The sequence below is a fragment of the Dermacentor variabilis genome, unplaced genomic scaffold (assembly GCF_050947875.1).
Source record: "Dermacentor variabilis isolate Ectoservices unplaced genomic scaffold, ASM5094787v1 scaffold_13, whole genome shotgun sequence".
Classification (NCBI taxonomy): Eukaryota; Metazoa; Arthropoda; class Arachnida; order Ixodida; family Ixodidae; genus Dermacentor; species Dermacentor variabilis.
The window spans coordinates 42173213-42195057 of NW_027460291.1; the positions used below are offsets into that span (position 1 = coordinate 42173213).

Here is a 21845-nt window from a genome sequence, read left to right on the forward strand (position 1 = left end):
AAGTTGAGAAACCAATTGCGACGAAAAAAAATTACGCACAACCAACGCACACGTATGCATCTATGTGAAGCGAAGCTTTAGTAAAGCGGTTAAATAAACGCTTCGCATTTATCGGCCACGAGTACAATTGTGTTTGCTTTTATTTTATGCAATGTGTAATCTAGTGGAATGTGGACCGTAAAGCTCACAGCTCTAGAGTAATACAATTTTTTTACTTAAGCACTGTATCGTTCACAGGCGATATCGAAAGCCAGTCTCAATGAGGTGGATGCGCACTGCAAGGCGTCTGCGCAGAAATGTCTACGAGGCCAAAGGCTGTGCATGACTCTTGTCGAGGGAAGACTGGGGATGACAAGTCCGTGAACAGGAAAGTGTGACACGTATTATAAATATTTTCGGGATTCTGTACCTCTTCTGTCGCAATGGGAGAATTAAGGAGAATTGGCGAAGAACTGGCACACACACACACAGTGGAGCATATCGAGAGGCTACATCACAGCGAATAAAGTAAATTGAAGAATCAGTTCATCACAATTCGCTATTTCATTAAGGTTGTTTCCGCGATTTTGTCTGATGAAGAAGCACAGTGGCTGTGAGCGGACAATGGGGACGACGTCTCTGGAATAATTTTTGCCGCCGCGTGTTTTACAACAGGTCTTCGACCCCGTGCACATGCAGAAGGGTTATTCATTCCAACCGCATTGGAATACGGCCACGAAAGCTGGGAATCGAACCCTCGAACTCGACCTAAGAAGCGGACCGCTATGCCCAGAGACATCAAGCGGGGTGACAGTGTAATAGGTGCACGAACCCTGTCCTAATACAGAAGGCAAACCACTTCTGTGATCCTGCCCAAATGTTTTTCTGAATGGTTCATGGCGTTGTGAGCACATAGCGAGGTGATAGCTTCAATTGCCGGTCACGCGGCCACAGAATTTCGATATTGCCTTAATGCGAAAATGCTCGCCCAGTCTTTCGTAGGGGCTGTTTGAACCTCAGGCGGTCAAACTTCTTCTGGACTCCGCCCACTAAAGTGTCACACTTAATATTAGGGTGAATAAATCACACAATCCCCCTTCATTCTTGTCTTTTTGTTACATTAGCGCGGAAGCAGCGTTCAAATAAACTTATGTGACATTTACCCCACATCTCTGTCTCTTTTTTATATTACCAACATTTTCGCCCTCATACGCTCATTCATACGCTAAATCAGTCGTAGTACAATCGGTTCTCGTTACATACTACGTCGTCGTTCTTGCTCAAATATTGATATTTACTTATTTTGCGCTTTTCACCTGAAGAAAACCTACAGACTATCGATAAACATTTTGCCTTCCTTCAAGCTTTCATGTGAGCGTGATATCCACAAATATTTGTATACAGCTCGAAAGAAAGTATGATTTAAGGAATATTAAGTGAACTTTCAAATTCTGACAAAACATTGCATCTAGTTTCTCACCTCTCCCCATCACTTCCTTTTCTGCACAGACGGGCACATATAATGTGACCTCCCGATCGGGGGTAAAAGAGCTTTCATAAAACGTTGCCCCTATTCTGTCTATGTTACTCTCGAGGGAACGCAGAAGGAGGACGGCTGCATTAATGAAGTGTTTGCCGATCAACAGGCAAAAAATACAGCGATGAGGACACTGACATAAAATGGTGACATATACAATGGAAGAAGGTATTAGGAACCTCGTTCGAAAAGCACCGAATACTTTTCTTTTGTCAGCTCGCATTAGTGAGGGTTAATAACAGCAAGTAAAACCCGAAGCTGGCGCGCATCAGAATGATTTGGGAAAATCTTTAAACCATGTCAATCTAAGCTGGAGTAAACACATTCCATACTCAAATTTATAAAAATATAAAGAGCGATGCCCGTCGCCTGTGTGCGAGGATCACGTGGGAGTAAAAGAAGAAGACGAACCGCCCCTTTGCGTTCGACCCTGCACGAGAGCAACCAGCCAGCCGAGCGAGCATCTCGGACACCATGGCGCCTTCAGCCGCTCTGGAGTCCTTCATGCGTTCCTGCAGGATGTGAAGGCACCCTCACGCAAGGCGTCAACGGCGCACTGATGACATCCGCCGTCCAGTCTCACTCGGCATGCGACGTCGTGGTGGCCGGGCTACGCAGGGGGCTTCGACCGACCAGTTATCGCTCCGGCTGCCTGGGCACCAGAAGGACTGCAGCAGGTCTCCTCGAAACGTCTTCCAGCGCAACTGCCACCATGACGCCATGTCAAGCTGCAATCTGGGATCAGCAGCACTAGCTGGCAACTCCAGCATCCTACCGTGCTTCTGGCTCCGGTACGAAAGGCTGCGCTCCTGTTCCGTTTCTTCATTCGCCATAGGTGTATGTAGCTTCCCTTCCGTCAAGTTGAGTTGATTGGCAGAGATAACAAGGTGCGTCACGGGATATCATTATACTGAATCTAAGCTGCGCCATGCTGAATTCCTGCCCTTTAACTGTTTGGATATAAAACCTCTTCACGGTATTTATCAGTAAAAATGGAACGGTCTCTCATGTGTTTGTTTGTTCATTTTAATCCTAAAGTTGGTGTCTTCGTGCAGATAATTTTCAGGCGGTATCTATGATATGTCATTTGTCCAGTTTTAAAGAGATTAAACCACAAGAAACGTATAAATATAGAAGTGCCTATGTCTGCAGCCCATCTAACCATCTTCATTAGAGATATTTTGTCCATGCAGTGACCGCTATGAGTGAATAACAGTAGCAACTAATAGATGACGAGGTAATAAGCAGTCAGGGTAGCCCAGCGGCCATGTTGTCGCTCTCCAAAGGTCCAGGTTGTGGGTTCGATCCCAGACGCTGGGGGTAAAATTCCGCTGGGTGAAGAATGCAAGAACGCTCGAAAAGAACTTCGAGTAGAAATTGGATGATCAGAGGATCCTAGTTCTGGCACGTAAAACGCCAGGAGTATGACTGTACTAAACTGCATCGTTAAAATGAACGACAAAATAATTTTATGTAAACGGCTGTGTCATTGTGGGGTTGCGCAAACTGACTAAATAATATACAAGCAGAAATTTCCTTCCTATATCATGACGTGCTCCTCAGGCCATTAACGCAATTAGGCACTACTTAGCCAATAGCCAAAGACTAGAGTCCACACCTCTCTTCGCCGCGTGATATATAACTACTGAAGTGCTGCGAGCACGTTGCTGGGGTTTTGTCTGGACAGTTGTATAGCCTTAAATTTCGCATGGATGTACATTGCGATCATTTTCCGCGCAATCCGTTAGGCTATTATTGCTACTTCACAATTTATTCTTTGATGTACCGGGAATAGCGTTGTTTTTTATAAGTCTCAAACTTATTATGATCAAAATATCTTGGAACTCGGCGCGTAACTTGAAATACGTCAGCGCATAACTGATATGAGTCTTAAAAAAACAATGTCGCATACAAACACAAAATAGTACTCATGGCGCGCGTAACTGAAGCGATTCTTCAAACGTCATGGATTGATGAACATAACGAGCAGCTTCCACTCCCCCTGTGTCTAAACTTTCACTTTGCAGGTTTATCGCCTTTCAAGAGCAGCAGTAAACTATGTATATGGAGCTGCATAATAGGATTTGAAACGAACACCAAATGTTCCCGGCCGCACTGTTTTGTAGCAATGCCATGTACATATTTCATGCATGTGTGCAGACTGTGTTCAAGTTAGTCGAAGACGCTTGCTTACTATGTGCGCGCGTGAGTGTGTCTGTGAGAGAGAGAGATAGCAACATAGCTCAAAAATCGGGATGTGTTTTACTGAAGCTCAGAGACCCCGTCAGTCGATCAGCAGTGCGGCCTTCCGTTGTCTGCTCGTTCAGCATGGAAATATTTGGCCGTACAAACTTAGCAGAAAGCCCACATCCAAACGTCGTTGACAATGCCAGTTTTCCGAAAGTGTATCATGACACGTAATTAGCTAGAAACAGGGGCAAAACGTAAAAGACAATATTTCCAGATTCTCCGCTTCATACTGCAAAGCTAGCAGGAGTTTGCAGTAAGGGTTGCAGAATTGCCGTTAGCAACCCCCATGCCTTGTGTTGCTCGCGAGAAGAAGACAAGGTTAGCCTACGAAAAAAAAAGATCAATTATTATATTGGAATAATTAGGATGCTACCAGCCTGTCCACTTCCACATTAGTAACAGTCCTTCTTAAACTGTGGTGCAGGCTTCTTTCTTGTCTTGTGCGTCGGCCAACAACGGAGCACCGGCTTCATTGTCACAGACTTCATCCTTCTCATCTACGTGGGACAGCTTCGCCTCACGTAGTGAAAGAGTTGACTCCGGTGAAGCGCACTGCTCATGGAAGAATGGCGACCGGTCAAAAGAAGCCGTTCCAGTCCAGGGAGCGATGGCCGTGTTCCGTTTATATAGTTTTCAACCACAAATATTCGGAGGCGGCCAGCAGTGGCGTGGTCCAAGCACTCACGGGATGTATTGCATGCAGCAAGATAAGGACGGTGGCAAGTATTGGCATCTCCTGACCACGTTCTGCTATCAGGAAGAAGACACGGCGGAAGTGGTGCTCCTACCCAAGCCTGCCTTCCCCACTCCGCAGCCTACATCCACATACTGGTGGCCTACGTGGGCAACGTCGGCTGAGCCGTTGGGCGCCTCCTCCTTCTTCTGCCACGCATTCCTCCAGATGGCTGTGGTGGCATCATTGTTATTTTGTCGATGCTTTCGCTCTCCAGTGCGGATGCTTCTCTGTGATTATTTAAATAATGTGTGATTCCTTAAAATACACTTGTACAAAGAAAATTGTGATTGTATAATATTTACAATAAAGGAGCTATTTATCGTCCAATCGCATTCTTCGAGTATGTCGTAATCCTATCGTGCGAAGAGATCTCATTTGAATGTGCGCTGCATGGCCTGCTGTCTTACCCCAAGAATCACGAGCCCCTAAACAAAAAAGCGAGAACTATTGGAGCGACTCCACTGCCCGTCGCAGTCATGTGCATGAAGCTTTCGTCCAATTTTAAGGCTGTCGCTGCATTTATAAGACGTCCAGTAAATTGTCAATGTGATTTAAAAAGGGGTGTTTTGCGGTCGCGATTGGGAAAAAATTTCACACTTGCATGGAGCTCCTTAAAATCGCATTAAGAGGCGCATCGCTAAGTGCAGCCATTTCCTTGAAGATAAATAAAATATTTTGACCCATGGTCCCTCAGAAGGCTTGCTGATCCCTTTGCAATGTCTATATTTGTATCATTATATAAAAAACTCCTATCCCAATACAGCTTTGGAGTTACAGTTGAGTGAGCCGGACACTTAAATATTCGGGTTTTAAGGACCAAAAATGCAACATGAGTGCGACGAACACCCAAGTGGGGGACTCCGGACGAAAGTAAGGCGCGACGCACTTTCGTACGCCGCGTCAGGTCGCAATACGATGAAGTTGCGTCTGGAATGCTTTCATCGAGGATGTTAACCTTAACTATGATGCCATGATGCAATGAAGCGCGCTGCTGGGAATCGATAGGAAAACTCTAACGAACTGCTACGATGTTCATACCGGTAACAGAGGCGCATACGAGTCTGGCGGAGGAAAACTTATCGAGTTGCTGGCCAAGAAGGAAAGGAAGAAACTGCACAATGGACAGAAAACGTATTTGTTCCCCGTTATGAAGGTACTCGCCCGAATACTCATCACAGGTCCGTGCAGGTGTTCATGAAGGAACCCACGTTGTATTGGAGCCCAAATACTACCTCCTATTAAAGTGGACCGAGCCAGTAGAGAAAGCTTTATCTACCTCAGAGGAGGTCGCAGTGCAAGGTTTAGCAACACAAGTACTAAAGTTTATGGTTGTGTGAAGCGCGAATCTTGTCCCCGAAATGTTAAAATTATAATTTCGGTGGCGTTTAAATGCAAAACGACGATCTTATAATGAGGCACACCGTAATGGAGCATTCTGGATTAATTTCTCATCGCGTGGGGTTCTCAATTGGGCCCCTGAATCAAAGTACACGAGCATATTAATTATTTGTTACAGTAGAAATGCGGCTATGACGGCTAGAGCTGAACCCACCACCTGGAACTCAACAGCGCAAAGCAAAAGCCACTGCGCTATCGCGGCGGGTCCCTGGGTTTATGGCTCGCAATGGGTTGCGAATATTAATTAAAATAAAGATCCGTATTTCCCCATTTTGCTACATTCACCTAAATAAATAATAAACCACAAAACAACCACAAACCAGTGAAAATTTAATCAAGAACATCAGCTACATCAGTGCCTTTCTGTGCGTCTATTGAGTACAGTTCAACCTTCCTATGTCACTGTTTCCGCCTCATACTTATCAAAAACTACGTGCCCTTGCCAAAAAAATGAAAATAATGAAATTCAGTTCAGAAGCACTCGAAGACCACAAATTGACATTTTGTTAGAGGTATTGCGTCAGTAATAAATACACTTGCAACCGGATACTTTTTAGAGCTGTATATTATGTGCCCTGAAAATACGTCGATTTATATTGTCTCCCATACAAAACCGACTCGACTCGTTCGCAACAACATTGGAAATATTATACAACACACATGTTGAGTAAGGGAGACACTAATAGCGAGGCTTGAGTCAATGCTACGGTTTTTTATTTACTTCTTTGTACGTTCTCTAAACGGTACATGACCCGGTGTTACCTGAGCTTCACTGTTATAACGACCCCGTGTTAATCGTGGAGGAACGTCATCATCATTATCAACGCATGGAGACACTGGTGCGCAAGCTGTTCTTTGATTATGGTTATCGGGACAACAAAAGGCACCAGACAGGCTCTACAGTACAGGACGACCGCTTATAGTATATGCCCGAATTATATAATGCAATCGTACCATCTACAATTATCAGTCTCACCAGCACATCATGAACTGTAGCAAGAAGACTTCGCGGCCTTAGGTATCCGCAATTGTAGCTTCTACAGACAACCCTCGAATATTTTTTGTTGGTGTTGTGCGCGAGCGTTTTGTTGAAAGTAATTAAAGCTGGGATATTGGTAAAGAGATCAGAGGCACAAATTGCTGAAACAAGCCCATGTGGACGCTTTCGTTCAACCTGCAAGTTTCAACAGTCGAAAAACGAAGGGGGCAGGAGAGGTGACATGAGGAACGGTTGGTGAGTGACTTCAACACTTTGTTTTCCTTTTCGAACACGCCACTGATGCTTTGAAAGGGCTGGTGTCTCATTCATTTAACCCTGATCGGGCTTCAGCCCCTGCGGAAGGATAGCAAACACGCGTCTAAGGGCTAAGAAGCAGAACCTCGCACTGAGACATCAAATAGGGGGTACTGGACGCTCGAACAACCGTTCAAACTCTGTACTTTTATCGAATGCGAATTATTTCCGCAATTTTGTGGAAATCTTTGTTCGAATAACCTGTTTCCACCACTCAGAGGCTCTGGTCTTTGAGGCTTTAACGGGCTGCAGTGGACGCATATCTATAGGGTGCGTGCGTTCACGTTTATCATGCACCTTTCTACAGGTATGTCAAGGAACGCATGATGTTCAAGGGTATAATACAGAGCCCGTTTTCTTATTGTCACGTGTAGGCGTGGTTAACTGCAGGAGCTGAACTAGCGTAGCTTTTTAAGTTTGCTGCGAGAGTTTTGTTACAGTTGAGGCATAATTGTGCTTCCTGAACAAAAAGCCATCCGAGGCGATGACAGACGGCTCGCCATCACTTGTGCCGGGCACGCCTCTTTGCACTTTGGCGCCCAGCGATATTTGTGCAACACTCGCCACGTCGATTTGGAGACGTCCGGCTGCTGCTTCTCCAACAGTGAATCCTTGGACTCGTGCAACAACTACACCGTCGTGGAGGTAAAACGACTTAAGAGAAAATGCCACAAGACAACTAAGGACGTGAGTGAGCATGGCCCCTAAGGACCACCTACTCGCAAGTTACAATCTTGCGTTTCTGCCTCAAGACAGATTCTCAAGACCTACCTTGGTTAATGTGGCTCTGAAAGGAATTAATGAGGTAGCTTTCAACGCTAAGAAAAACGCAAGCGTTATTTATGATGTCGTCATTGACATCACCGATGAAGAATTCCTAGGGCCTCTGTCTTCAACAGTGAAGGTCATCGACGAGCTTCAAGCTCCTTTTCGAGGGACACACGACACCTGATCACGTCAAGGTGGGCTATGTGAGACACTCTGTGCATCCTTACGTGCCCTAACCACTTTGATGTCGCAAGTCCCGAAAGCTTGGTCGTGCCAGCGCTGTGTTCATATGCCAGACGGCATGACTTCGCTTCGCAGGCAGCCACGACATGTATTTATGCACGGTTGGAAAAAAATGAAGCGCTTGACCTACAGCGGACCACACGAGGTAAATTTCAGCGATTGTCCCCAACAGAAAAAGAAGATAATAATATTGAACTAAACGAGCTAGAGAAGTATGTTACACAAAGGTGCGGCAGCGTAAGCGCAGCACCGGAGGAGACTATCGCGTCGTCGACATGAACAAGCTGCTGTTCTAACCGAGATCTCCTTGGCTCTCATCCCGCAGTTCCAGTGGAAGGTATTTGAATCGTCATCGGTCGGCCTCTCCAAGCGTTATTGCTTCAAGCGAGCAGCACAGGCTTGGAATCGAATGCATGGCCACGTCTGCAGCCGCGCACAGGGGCTTGGACTGTGAGCGCCAGGAACGGCAGTGCAACGAAAAATAAACTTCGGGCTCCCTCATCAATCTAATGCTGCGACAAATAACCGACGCCCTGCAGCTGCTACTATCTGTTTTTAACATGCCAGTGGCTCCAAGAGCTGCAAAAATCATGCAAGCTGTAGACGTTCCCGTGACTACACCTCAGTAATCTCTACATCTGTCCGCGAAGACGTGTATGTACGCGGAGCACAGGAACAGTATGCTGTGCAGCTCTAATCATCATCATGTTCAGCACACAACCGCCTTCCTTGCATTTCACATCCAGCCTCTGTCATTCCGACAAATCCCTTCCCCAGCGTGGAGTAGCAGGTTACAGGAACTTCACTCAGGGCGACCTCTCCATCTTTCTGGCATTGAAAATTGCCCCTTTCTTTGTCTCTATTAAATTGTGTAGCATCGGGACGTTCATCCACCCATGTATTTATTATTTATGGTGAAATAAAGATATTCTACCCTTTCGCGCTTCTCTATTTTTCACTTTAACAACTACCACGAATGTCTGACACCAACGTTCCAGTATGAAAGGCGCCATTGAATGTCTCTCCGGTGCTCAATGTACTAGCTTAATAGCTCAAAGCGATAGTTTCAACGCTAATGACATTAATATAGATATTTCTCTTTCTTCAGTATGTGCCCACCCGTTATGCAATTTCCCCTTTAGGGACCTCTGAGGCATACTAAATAAGTAAATAAATGAATAAATAATTAAATAAATAAACAATTTGCACTGAGAAATACGGCCGCCAGCAGAAGACGAAGAGCAAAGAGACGGTTGCTGTTGTTGGTGCTCGCACTCAGCCCGCTCGAATGTTGTCTCTTTCTGCGCATTCATATAAAACGCCGAGCGCATCTAGCCTTAACCGCGTACTATCGAAATAAATCAATTAAATAAATAAAGAAATAACTAAATAAATAAATAGGTACTGCCGTATTTTTTCGTTATTTTCTTCTTTTCTGCCTCACATGTTTAATATAATTCGAAGCAAGTAACCCATGAAAGCGGTGCACTTGAGATGCACTAGTACGCATATTAAAATGATATCAATATACACTGCAAGTAGCATTGCCTTTCGGGATTGGCAGCGACATCATTGTCTGATTACCGAGACATCTTGCGCACGGCCGTATTACACCGGCATCAGAGGCGGAGGCAATGATTGAATTCTGCCGCGTCTTACGTTCCCTGTATCTCGTCTCCTTTATTTCTGGCTTTCTTCTTGATTAGCTTTTTCGTACAGCTACCTTTCTTTTCTTCCTTACGAATTAAACTTGAGCAGAACAGCTTGTCAATTCAAGGACAAAAAAGACGCCACCATGACTGTCGATGAAAGGACCGTACTTGCAAACTACAGCTCCCTCTGCTGCGGCGCGCAAACGTAAAAACATGAACATCGTTCCGAAAAGCCGGCCGCCACATTTACACAAGTTAAATGTGTATAGAACTATCGTACTTCTGTGTGGATGTCCGTGACAATAAACACATTCCATTTTCGTATTCATAAGCGTGTTCATAGTGATGCCCATCGCCTGTGTGGCAGGATCATGTGCGAGTAAAAGACGAAGACGAAGCGCCCTTCTGCGTTCGACGCTGCACGAGACGCTGCACGAGAGCAACCAGCCAACCGAGCGAGACTCTCGGACACGATGGCCCCTTCAGCCGCTCTGAACTCCTTCAGGCGTTCCCGGATGCGAAGGCACCCTCACGCAAGACGTCAACGGAGCATTGATGGGGTCCGCCGTCCGGTTTCACTCTCCATCCGACGTCGTGCTGGCGGGGCTGCGCAGCGGGCTTCGACCGACCCGTTATCCCTCCGGCTGCCTGGGCGCCACAAGGACTGCAGCAGGTCTCCTCGCCACGTCTTCCACCGCAAGTGCCGCCATGACGCCATGTCAAGCTGCACTCTGGGGACAGCAGCAGCACTTGGCAACTGCAGCATCCTACCGTGCTTCTGCCTCCGGCACGAAAGGCTGCGCTCCTGCAGAGCCCTGGCAAGTGATGTTTATTCATTCGCTGTGAGTGAATGTAGCTGCCCTGCCATCAATATTATTTCATTAGCATGCTACGTCACGGGATATCTTAATATTCAGTATAGGATGGGCCATTATGCCTTTCTGTCCTTTATCAGTCTGGATTGAAAACCTCCTCACAATATTCATCACTAAGAATGGAACGGTCAGCCGTGTATTTTTGTTTATTTATTTTAACCCTGACGTTGGAGTCTTCGCGTAGGTAATTGTAAGTACGTTCTACAGATATAAATTTTGCAAATACTAAACCACAAGAAACGTATAATCGAAGAAGTGCCTCTGTGTGCACCCCTGTATCCATATTTTGTGCGGATATTTAGTCCACGCAGGGGGCGTGGTTCTGCGTTTTAAATAAAGACTGAATAATTGTAGAAGCTAAAATTTGATGAGGTAATAAGCGGTCATGGGAGCCCTGCAGTAGCCATTCTGTCGCTCTCTCGCACCTTGCGCGGCATTAAAATCGCTCGCGCAAGGTTGATTCGGAGCACGGTAAATAACCCCCGGCGATAAAATTATTGCCAGAGTAGTGCAACTCATCATTGGTTAGCAGTTCCGACACCTAACTCCCGCCCAACCCACGCCGAGAAAAAAAAAATGACCTGGCGCCCTATAACGTAAAACTATTCCAATACGTTTCTATTCCAATCTTCTGACGTCAAGTTTGCGCAACCGCCGACGCAACCATCACGCGGCGACCCGCAGCGCTTCCTGAACAGCCTAATCAAACACTCCTACTTTTCTTTGCTTTCGAAATGAATAACATTGCCTACGTTGAAGTGTTTCACTTGTAATTGGGTGGCAGGAGGCGAGGAGCACGCTCAAGTGGACAGCGCTTGGATGGGACCGAGCCACCGCACTCAAAGGAATAACCAGATGAAGAGGGTGGTGTCGGCGTCTGCGATTGGTCCGCTTTCTCTTGCTTAGCTTGCGGTGGCTGGTCGAAAATCGCGACGTCGCGCAACTGAGGGTTAAGAATGCCGCTCAAACGAATCCTCAACAAAGAAGAGCTGGAACAGTGGGATCGTAAACGTGCCGAAAGTGCTCAAAAAGGTTACACGGCCACGCAAGCAGTTTATTATAAGCGAAAAAAACCATGCTCTCTGGCAGGTGCGAGTAGCCAATGCCTGAAGGATCGGCAGCAGCCATCTTTTATTCCTTTGTGAACGAGGCAGGCTGCGGCTATTCAGAAGAAAATTCACTTTTGTTCGCCATATTATTGCATCTTTAACGCGTGCACGTCACTTTGACGCGGTGAGTTCTTGCGGTTTTGTGACGCCGCGTGACAAGCGGGTGAAGAGGGTGCAGCCCGAAAACTTTTGACCAATAGCCGAGTGCTAATGGTGAAAAGCCGTCGAATCGGAAGTTACAATTTTTCTTTTGTTCGATCAAATCATGCATAATCAGTGTGTGCACGTCATATCAGATGGGGAGCCATCGCGGTTTTCGTGAAGTCGCGTGACAGACAGGTGAAGCGTGGGTGGTCCGAAAAAGTGTTTGACCGATCACGGGGGGCTGATCTCAGAATTTGATTAGAAAAGTTTCGGATAATTTTACGTTATAGTGCCCCTGGTAGCTAACTGAATCATTTAGATGAACGACAAAATAATTTTATGTAAATGGCTGTTTCATTGTGTAGTTGCGCAAATGGACCAAACATAGAAGCCGACTTTATGCTGGCGGGGCTACGCAGCGTGCTTCGGCCTACCAGTTTTCACTCCGGCTGCCTGGGCGCCACAAGGACTGCAGCAGGTCTCCTCGCCACGTCTGCCAGCGCAAGTGCCACCATGACGCCATGTTGGGCTTCACTCTGGGATCAGCAGGAGCAGCAGGTGGCAACTCCAGCATCCTGCCGGGCTTCTGGCTCCGGCACGAAAGTCCCTGCCCCTGCCGAGTGATGGCAAGTTGTGTTTATTCATTCGCCATCAGTGATAAGGGCTGTGCTGCCGTAGAGGTGATTTGATAGGCGCCCATAGTAGAGTGTGACCCGTTATATTTCTTTATTGACTTGACAGGGGAGCGGCCTCTTTGGGGCGCTCTCGGGATGCAGTTTGCATTCGGCTGGTTGAAACCAGGCGTTCTGAACACATCCGCGTGGTGTTTTCAGAGCGCCGCGCTCCAGCAGAGAGCGTTAGGAGGCGGTGCTGTATGTCTTCCACACGACAGCGCCACCGAGATCCTAGGGAAGCTGGATCACGTGGCTACTCTGATGGCTCTGGCAGCAGCTAGCACATTCTGCTGGGGCAGTATTTCTACGGCTCGAATCACGAGAGGGCTCCGCATCGCTGTAAACTGGCTTGGAGCGTCGTAGGAACCACCAGAGTGTACCATAAGAGACACCTTGTTTGGATTATTTGGATTGAAAGTCCTCTACTCATCAGGAAAAATTGAGTCATTTCAAGCGTTCAAGTATATTTTTAGGATTTGGTGCTTTCATTAGAGAATATCCATCATGTTTTTTTTTAATATTATGTCGTTTTACATGGCAGAACCACGATCCTATTATGACGCACGCCATAGTGGGGGACTTCGGAATAATTTTCACCTCCTGGTGGTCTTTCACGCAGCTAAGCCTAACTGTTCGGGTTTTTTCGCGTTTCGCACCCATCCAAACGCGCCCACCCTGGTCGGGATTCGTTCCCGCGACCTCCTGCTTTGCAGCGCAATACCATAGACACTAAGCAACCACGGCGCGTTACAGAGAGTTTATATAAGTCATTCTCACTGTTCGACAAACAAACCTTAAATCGAAATAGTACCTGCTTGTCCAGTCAATAATATACGCCTTCTTTACATATGTTTCTCCCATTGAGTGAACGCCAGTCTGGACCATAAGAAACAAAAAATTATTCTAGCAGCTTTGTCTTCGTGGACAACTATTTTTGGCGCGAAAGCGAAGGCTAGGGATCCAAATCGCCGCTTTTGCACCGCTGTAGGAAGTAGTCTCGCAGTACTGCTGACGTTTTCTTAGGTTCAAAAACACTGTCTTGTTTTTTCAAAGCTTAAAATTGGAACAATGCGTAAAAGTCAACAGTAAGCGACTGATATTTTATTGTTTTCGTTAGTTTACCGTGTTGAGTTCTCACATACTCGAGAAAAGAGCCCATTTGGGCGTCGGACAAAGTCAAGATGGCAAACGCAAAATTGCGGCGGCGTCTTCTTGTCGGTGTTCGTCGCCTAAGGAGTTCCTAAGGAATTCTTACGTATGAGTACGAAGAGAAATATTCTGTAAAGTTTATTTATTTATTTCTTTATTTATTTGTTCAATAACACCACTGAATGCCCTGCGGAAGAAGGTATTAGAATTGGGGATGGGGGGCAGGCGAACATACTGTTATAACAATTTTAAAAGAATACAACAAACGCGCCTAAATACGCGACTAAATACGCAGACACGACTATGTGTAGTAAAATCACAGTTTGGATGAAACCAAATTAACAGTATATTAGCGGAAATTCGAACATTGAAGCACCTAGAACTCAAAATATATAAAAGGCAATCAAAGAGGATAATTCGAAAACGAAATCTACCGAATAGCAAAGGTACCGAAGGAACACAACATAGAATATAACTCATTCAAAAAGAAAAGAAAAAAAAAACTTTCACATTGCACAGAGACATCACATTATGACATACGTACGCAGGATTTGTTGAAATTTGTCGGGGTGAACTTCAGTAGGCAATGTCTGATGGTAGGTTATTCTAGCGAAGTATGAATCTGGATATAAATGACTGAGCGCAAAGATCTGAGTGATACACGCAGGGCTTTGACTTAGAGAGGGTGATGTCGGCGAGAGAAAATGACAGAGCGTGAGTGAAAGAAGCCATCAATGCAAACACTCGTGATGGTGAAGTTTACGAAACAGCGATAGGCGCGCGTGTTTGCGGCGTAGTGATAACGGATGCAATTCGGCACGATTTTTTAAACATGCAGCATTGTAGTGCGCGGGATAATCTGTAAAGATAAAGCAAGCAGCGCGGCTTACAAGGATTCAAGGTTACGCACGATGGAGTCCTGCTTCTGATCCCAGGTGGCGCATGCGTATTCGACTTTGAGGTATCACTAATGCGGTGTATATGGTGGATCTTTTTTGTTTAAGTGTAAACGCGCTTGCTTTAGTCTGTGTTTTATTATTTCAAATTTGCAGGCAACAGATGCAAGTTTAACGATGATGTGATGACGAACATATTGTATCACATTGCAAATTGACTCCTCAACAATCTTATTATAAAGAGAGTATGACGTTCAATACGAGACGTAGAGCGTGAAAATGACATGCACTTAGCTTTAGCATAATTTAAGGGCATTTACGAGTCTGAACACCATGTACTCAATGCGTTTAAGTGTGGTCGGAACCCTTCACGGTTAGAGTCAGTAGAAACTTTACGGAAAATGGCTGAATCATCGGCGAACCGTCTTGTTCGGGAGGACATGCAGTCAGGCAAATCAATATAGTAGACTATAAAAAGCAAAGCACAAAGCACACTCCCTTGAGGTGCGCTGGACGGAAGTGGAATAATGGAGTTGTGGTGTTCATGGTGCACGTGTTCTTGTTGAAATTGGATTATTTCGCTATGAACTATTTTCAACCCGCCTCTGTACTGCGCTTCGAGTGAGCGTGGGCAATGTTAGTGGATTTGTCACACAATACAAGTGCCACGCAAGGATTACAAAGGGCTTGTTTTGTGCTGTCACGGTTCCAGGTCCTGTGGCCACGCTGTGCTTTGGCGAAGCTGCAGACACTCCTGCACGCCTGAGAATCGCACGCAGCAGCACAACTGGCGTCATTGAGGAGGTTATGCATGGTATGTGCACATCGGCCATTGGCGACGTTCTACTTGGAATCGACGGTTAGAACTCAGTTATCCTTTACCTGGCGCGTGAGTGTTTCAGCTTTGTTTAATGACATTTTGCGATTAACATTTGCAAAACAAGATGGACATTGTTGCACGTTTATCGAATTGTTTTAGCAAGACCTGCTATTTCCTTAGGCCGCGGTAAGGGTTTGTAAACGACTGCTTGCGAGCCAGAGATTCTGCAGTGCAGGAAAACATGAGGCAACAAGGGTCGTAAGACAGAGGGAGAATCGTTGAAAAAATGTGGGGTTTTACGTGCGAAAAGCACGATCATATTATGGTCACGACGTCGGTGGGGACTCCCTAAATTTGGACCAGCTGGGGTTCTTTAACGTGCACCAAATATTAGTACACCGGTGTTTTAGCATTTCGTGCTTAGCAGCCCAATACCATCGACACTAATTAACAATGGCCGGCGACGGAGAATCGTCGTCAACTGCTAGAACGACATGTTGCTCGTTAACGACTATGCGCGCATGCCCGGTTACCTGCATGGGGAAAAAGCGCTGAATTTGCTCGTTCCAATTTCGCTGCAATTGGACTGCGCACTTCGACACTCTTTACCGTCCTGGAGCAGTAGATCCAACGAACAGTAGTTTTTATGTTTTTTTGACTAAATGTGAGACCCACGGGTGTGGTTGGTGAATATTTGACGCTCGCAGTGTCCGGAAGTGCCGGCGTGCTGCCCTTCGGCGACGCTGCGGTGGCTGCTCGATGCCGAAGAATCGCACGCAGCAGCACCGCCAAGAGCAGCAATCACTTCGCCACGTCCATCGCATGCTGCAGCTGCTGCGCCTCCAGCGAACCAGGGTTGCCGGACGAGGTCACGTGGGCTACTCTTTCCCTATAAAGAGTACGCGCGCGTGGCCAGGAAATTTATGTTGACGCTCTTGCTTTCGTGATCCCAGACTTTTTGTTCTACTGCTTCTTTAATATATTAATAAATATGGTTTTGATTGTCTATTCGCGTGGCGGCTATGCTAAAACGCTGTCGTTATGCGAGAAGAGATGATTTCATGCTGTGCCGAAGTCTCTCCTCTCCTATAGCCTTGCTATCAACGATCGCAAAAAAGGAGTACAACTGCTGAAATGATTACGGTGTGTTTCGCGGTCGTGTACTTGTACCGCGATCTTCTGGTAGTCTTGTGCTTAAATGCATCAAACGGTGTTAAGAAAGTAAAAGCAAGAGCAGCACAGCAGTTCCAGCGCAACTTTCGTGGTGGGTATCTGGAATACGGTGCCACTCTTAGGATTCGTTCAAAATGCATATGCCTTGCAAAAGCGCCGGCGACCATCCTTAAACTAAATATGTGCTAATAAGTCAGTTAGGAAATTTGATTTCTCGCGCAGATATCAGCCTCTACCATTATTCCAGCTGAAGGATTGGAATTGCGTTACAATACCGCAGGCAATTTTTAAAATTTTACATACTGTATAGCCTAAAATATAAACCTGCCATAACGCCCCCAAGCCCCTGCAGTTCTTAAGTGATTCCATTAGGGTGCGGCACTTTTGACATGCGTACAGAGAAAAGACTGACCTATAACGAGGCCTGCTTTTCATTTGCGCTTCTGCGTTCTCTACATGCAATTGTGTGAATGCTGTATTATGCTTCAGCTCGGATGTGTCATAAAAAAAGAGCGTTGTGGGGTACGTCGCGTTTTATGCGAATGCGATGAAACGCTGATATATGTGGGAAGCATCATCTGAGTGGAAAGCGCGGACCAGTTATTATGGCATTAATCATTACAAAGATTAGCAATGCTTGTTGTGTCTGGAGGTGTAAATTGAAAGTGTCACAATAAGTGATGCACGAAGAATTCACCCCTTGTGTTCCCCATGCACAATCAAAGCTGCTGCGGCACGGGAGGAACGGGGGGGGGGGGGGGGGGGGTGTCATTTCAGCTTCACTATGATAAGTTGCATATGGGTAATCATATCATGAGAATCGAACAAACAATAACATTAAGGAAAACGTAGGGGAAATTGCTTGTACTCACTAACCGAATTAAATAGATTATTGGAAATAAATGTGGCTGAAAAACAACGTACCGAAGGTGGGGAACCATCCCACGTCTTCGCATTATGCGCGCCATGCTCTACAAGGTCAGCTACCGCAGCGCCGTTTGCCCATCTACATTCTCTGGTATTAATGTGTTACTAATAGAACTAATCCTGGGAATCTTAGCCAGGGCCACCACTCGCCAGCCTTGGCGGCGTATGTGGCACACCGTTTCTGCCAGAGTCGTCACGAGTACGTGATCTTTTTGGGTGAAGACAACACATGCTACCTTAAGGCATCAATGTTACCGGATTCAAGACGCTTGTTATGTAACAAACGAGAATTACTAATTAGGAATTGCGTTTCTTTAATTCAATCAGTGAGTACAAGCAATTTTTCTTACGTTTTCCTTGGTGTGACTGTTTGGTGGCTTCTTATGATCTCATTATTCAAAATCAGTCGCCTCGGTTAACCGCCTTTCTTCTCGTTTATTATATAACGAAAGTCTCGACTCTCCAAGCCAACATTAAAGGCAACATTGATGCCTTCAGGTAGCACGTGTGGGTTTATTGACCAGTTGCCTTCACACAAAAAAGATCACGTACTCGTGACTCTTGCGGCAGAAAGGATGTGCCACATCCGCCTCCAAGGTTTGCGAGCGGTGACGCTGGCTAACACTCCCAGGATTAGTTCTATTAGTAAAACATAAATAGCCAAGAAAGTAGATGGGCAAGCGGCGCCACGGTAGCCCAGCTGGTACAGCATGGCGCGCTTAACGCGAAGACGTGGGATCGTTCCCCGTCTTCGGCATGTTGTTTCTTCATGCACTTGAATTTTCAATAACCAATTATTTCTTTAATTTAATTGGTGAGTACAATTAATTTCAACTATGTTTTTCTTGGTGTCATTGTTTGTTGGACTTCTTATGATATGATTATTAAAAAATCGGGACCCTAGTTTAGCCTTCTTTCCTGTCCTTTATATGGGTAATAGGTGGTTCATTTATGATGCCAATCAGGACAAGATTCTGGAGCTGAAGAGATAGCACAGCGGTATGAGACTTCCGTCTGGAAAGACCTCATTTTGATAATACTTAATTGCCGCAGTATAATAAATAAAATTGACACATTTGCTGTCTCGGTTTCTCCTTTTAAGCCTCGCGTTGTAATCGGCACTGAATCTCAGCTACATGGATCTATTCGCAATGCCGAAAATTCTCCCTCACATTACTACGCCTTCCGCGCTGCTTAGCTATAGCCCGGACGGGAAACTCCGAGCCGAAGAGGTCGCTGTCACGCATCGCCTGGCGGCCATCTGGCCTTCCTGAGGAGGCCATGAATTAGCTCCCCACTCTGACGAATAAAGTTGTCTCTCTGTCTCGCACTCTGATCAGAATACACACAGGTGCCTTCAGCCTTGTCCGCTTTCGGCGTCTTTCGAATCTTGCGAATCCGCGCGGCGTAAATTCCACATCAACACTGGCGGTTGTCTGGCCTTCGCCGCTGTGTATCCCTCTAATTTGCCGAATAATCGTGCACGTTTTTAAGCAGGTAATTGTGCTTTTTTTGTGGACAACAAATCACGGCTTTATAATTGGGGGACATGTCAACAAACCACAAGTTTTACGGTAAGACAGTGTTTTCGTAGTAGGTATTTGAAAACGGGAAGGCTTTGTCTATAGAATTTGCGGACATCACAGCCTCAAATATTCTAAATCAGCGTGTGACTGAAACCACGTGCCAAAGGAACACGAAACCTCCAATGCTCGACTCCTTCTTGGCAAACCCTGGACCGCTCGTTTCGAATGTCGAAATTATTCCCGGTATACTGCCATCATAATTTCTTGTTCCGCATGGATTGCAGTTCGCCGGCAAAGCACCATATATAGGGGGCTCAGGAAGGTTTATCTTTATGATAATGAAGAAAACGCAGCAATAAAATGCGAACTAACATTGTATTTGCCAAAGTTCTTGAATACAGTGTATTCCAGAGATTGCGATGGCATGTAACTACTCTGACAACTAAATTCATTGCGTTGATAAACGCTTTTGTCCCTTCTGAAGTCATAACACGAAACGGGCCTCAAGACAAGCCTCGGATGAATAACGATGCTAGAAAGCTAATTAAAAACGACAATGCCATCGTTTTTCCTACAAGAGAAGTCAGAAACCACAGGTGCATGAAATTATGAGTACACGTAATTAGGAGATTGACGCAAAGTTAACGCTACTTAAAAAAAAAACGGCTTTTTCGATTCACATGGCTTAACACTTCATTAACACGACGGAGCTGTGAAAATTTTTCAAGAATAGTGGCCGGGAGCAGGAATATATTCCGAGGTTACAGTCAGATAGTACTACATACAGAAGCAGACAGCTATAAGAAGGCATGCTGTTTTATTCGTTATTTTCCGTCTGTGTTCACACACCCCACTATGGCTCCAGTACAGCATTGCACGGAGTTAAGGCTGGAGCATATATCTGAAGTTCACTTTACCTATAACAGTGCCGCAAAATTACTTAGAGGGCCACGTAATTCCAGCCACGGTTAATTTACCCGTTCCTTTCCTTGGCTGTAAAGTCATTTCGCTTTCTTTATACCCTCATATATATATATATATATATATATATATATTAGTTCAAGTGTGCAAATTAGGTTGTTTGCGGACGACTGTGTGCTTTTAGCGCAATCACTTCAACAAATGATCAAATTGATTTAAATACTTCTCTAGCTGGCATTAATGATTGGTGCAAATTGTGGGTAATGCGGCTTAACGCCGTAAAGGCGGTCTTTCTTCGCTTTACTCCTCAGAAAACTCCACTAACCTTTAGTAACACGATAGGTCCGTTGCCTTTGAATTAAGAAACAAAATATAAGTATTTCGGTGTCACAATTACTAACAATTTATCGTGGAATTTACACATTGATAATATGTGTTCTTTTGTCTTGCCTAAATTATATTTTTTGCGACATAAACCTAAAAATTCCCCACGTAACGTATAAATGCTTGCTTATTATTCATTAATTAGACCGAAACTTGAATACGCATGTGTTGTTTGGGACTCCTTTACTATACAAAATATTAAATGTCTCTAAAAGGTACTGAAGACAGCCGTGCGATTCATATTTTCAAAATTCTCACGATATGACTCTCCCTCACAAGTAATGCGTGATAATGGCATCGAAATCCTTGAGCAACGAAGGAAAAACTTAAGAATTCGATTTCTTTCCAATTGCTTTTGAATGCAGATTTACCAATTATTCCTGCATCCTATCTATCTAGTTGAACGTCTAGGCTTACTCGACACATTTAGCACGGACGGATGTATTAGAGTATTCATTTTTTCCCCGAACTATCACAGACTGGAATAACTCGTTGTTGCCTGTTTCAATTGATTGATGCATTATATTATTGTTGTGTCTAGCCACCCTGCTTGGACCTGAACTAGGTCTGCAGTATGAAACAAATAAATAAATAAATAAATAAATAAATTTATATATATATATATATATATATATTCAGCGTGTTTCAGCGAACCCATTCAAATATCTTTAAAGGTTCACCGTGGCAGATATCACAATTCTAGTTGATGAGATGGTCTACTCGAAGCGGCGGACAAACCACGCACAAAAAATTGCGATGCGAAATCGACTCATTAATAAAAATTCACTAATTAAGATTTTAACTAATTACGTTAAGGCGCATATTACAATTTACAAATTCTAGCCGTGGAGTTCACAAGGCGGATCCACTTGGACAGAATTTTCAAGACGACACCGGTTTCGAGAGATAAATTCCCGAACTTCGCGAAGAAATGCATTGGCATTCCAGTTAATATGTTCAACTAACGTCGTTTCATGCACTGAAGCACACAAGTAACTGGAACGCCAATGCGTGTCTAAGCAAAGTTTGGGATTTTATATCTCCAAACTGGTGTCAAGCTCAGAATTCGTTTTAGGCGGATCCGCCTTGCGAAATCCACTGCTAGAATTTGTAAATTGCAATATGGGCAATAAGATAATTAGCTTAGACAGTTAATTAGTGATTTCTCACTAATTAGTCTATTTTGCATTTGAATTCTTCATGCAAGCAGTGTCTGCCGCTTCCAGTAGACCGGCTCATAAAGTATAATTGAGCTATCTGCCGCAGACAACCTTTAAAATATTTTAAATGTGTTCGCTGAAACACCCTGTGTATATATATATACATATATCTGTGTGTGAGTAAACGTCGAACGGTGCAAGAAAGCGACGACAAAGCAATAACTTATTTC

The 21845-nt window shown here is 45.0% G+C and overlaps 1 long non-coding RNA gene across 1 annotated transcript; it reads left to right on the plus strand.

Moving 5' to 3' along the window:
- The first annotated feature begins 12211 nt into the window (after positions 1–12211).
- LOC142566684 (uncharacterized) lies at positions 12212–16530 on the plus strand. The gene is made up of 3 exons (XR_012825098.1): positions 12212–12611; positions 15417–15518; positions 16232–16530. It is a non-coding gene; the product is annotated as an uncharacterized LOC142566684 (long non-coding RNA).
- The last annotated feature ends 5315 nt before the right edge of the window (positions 16531–21845 follow it).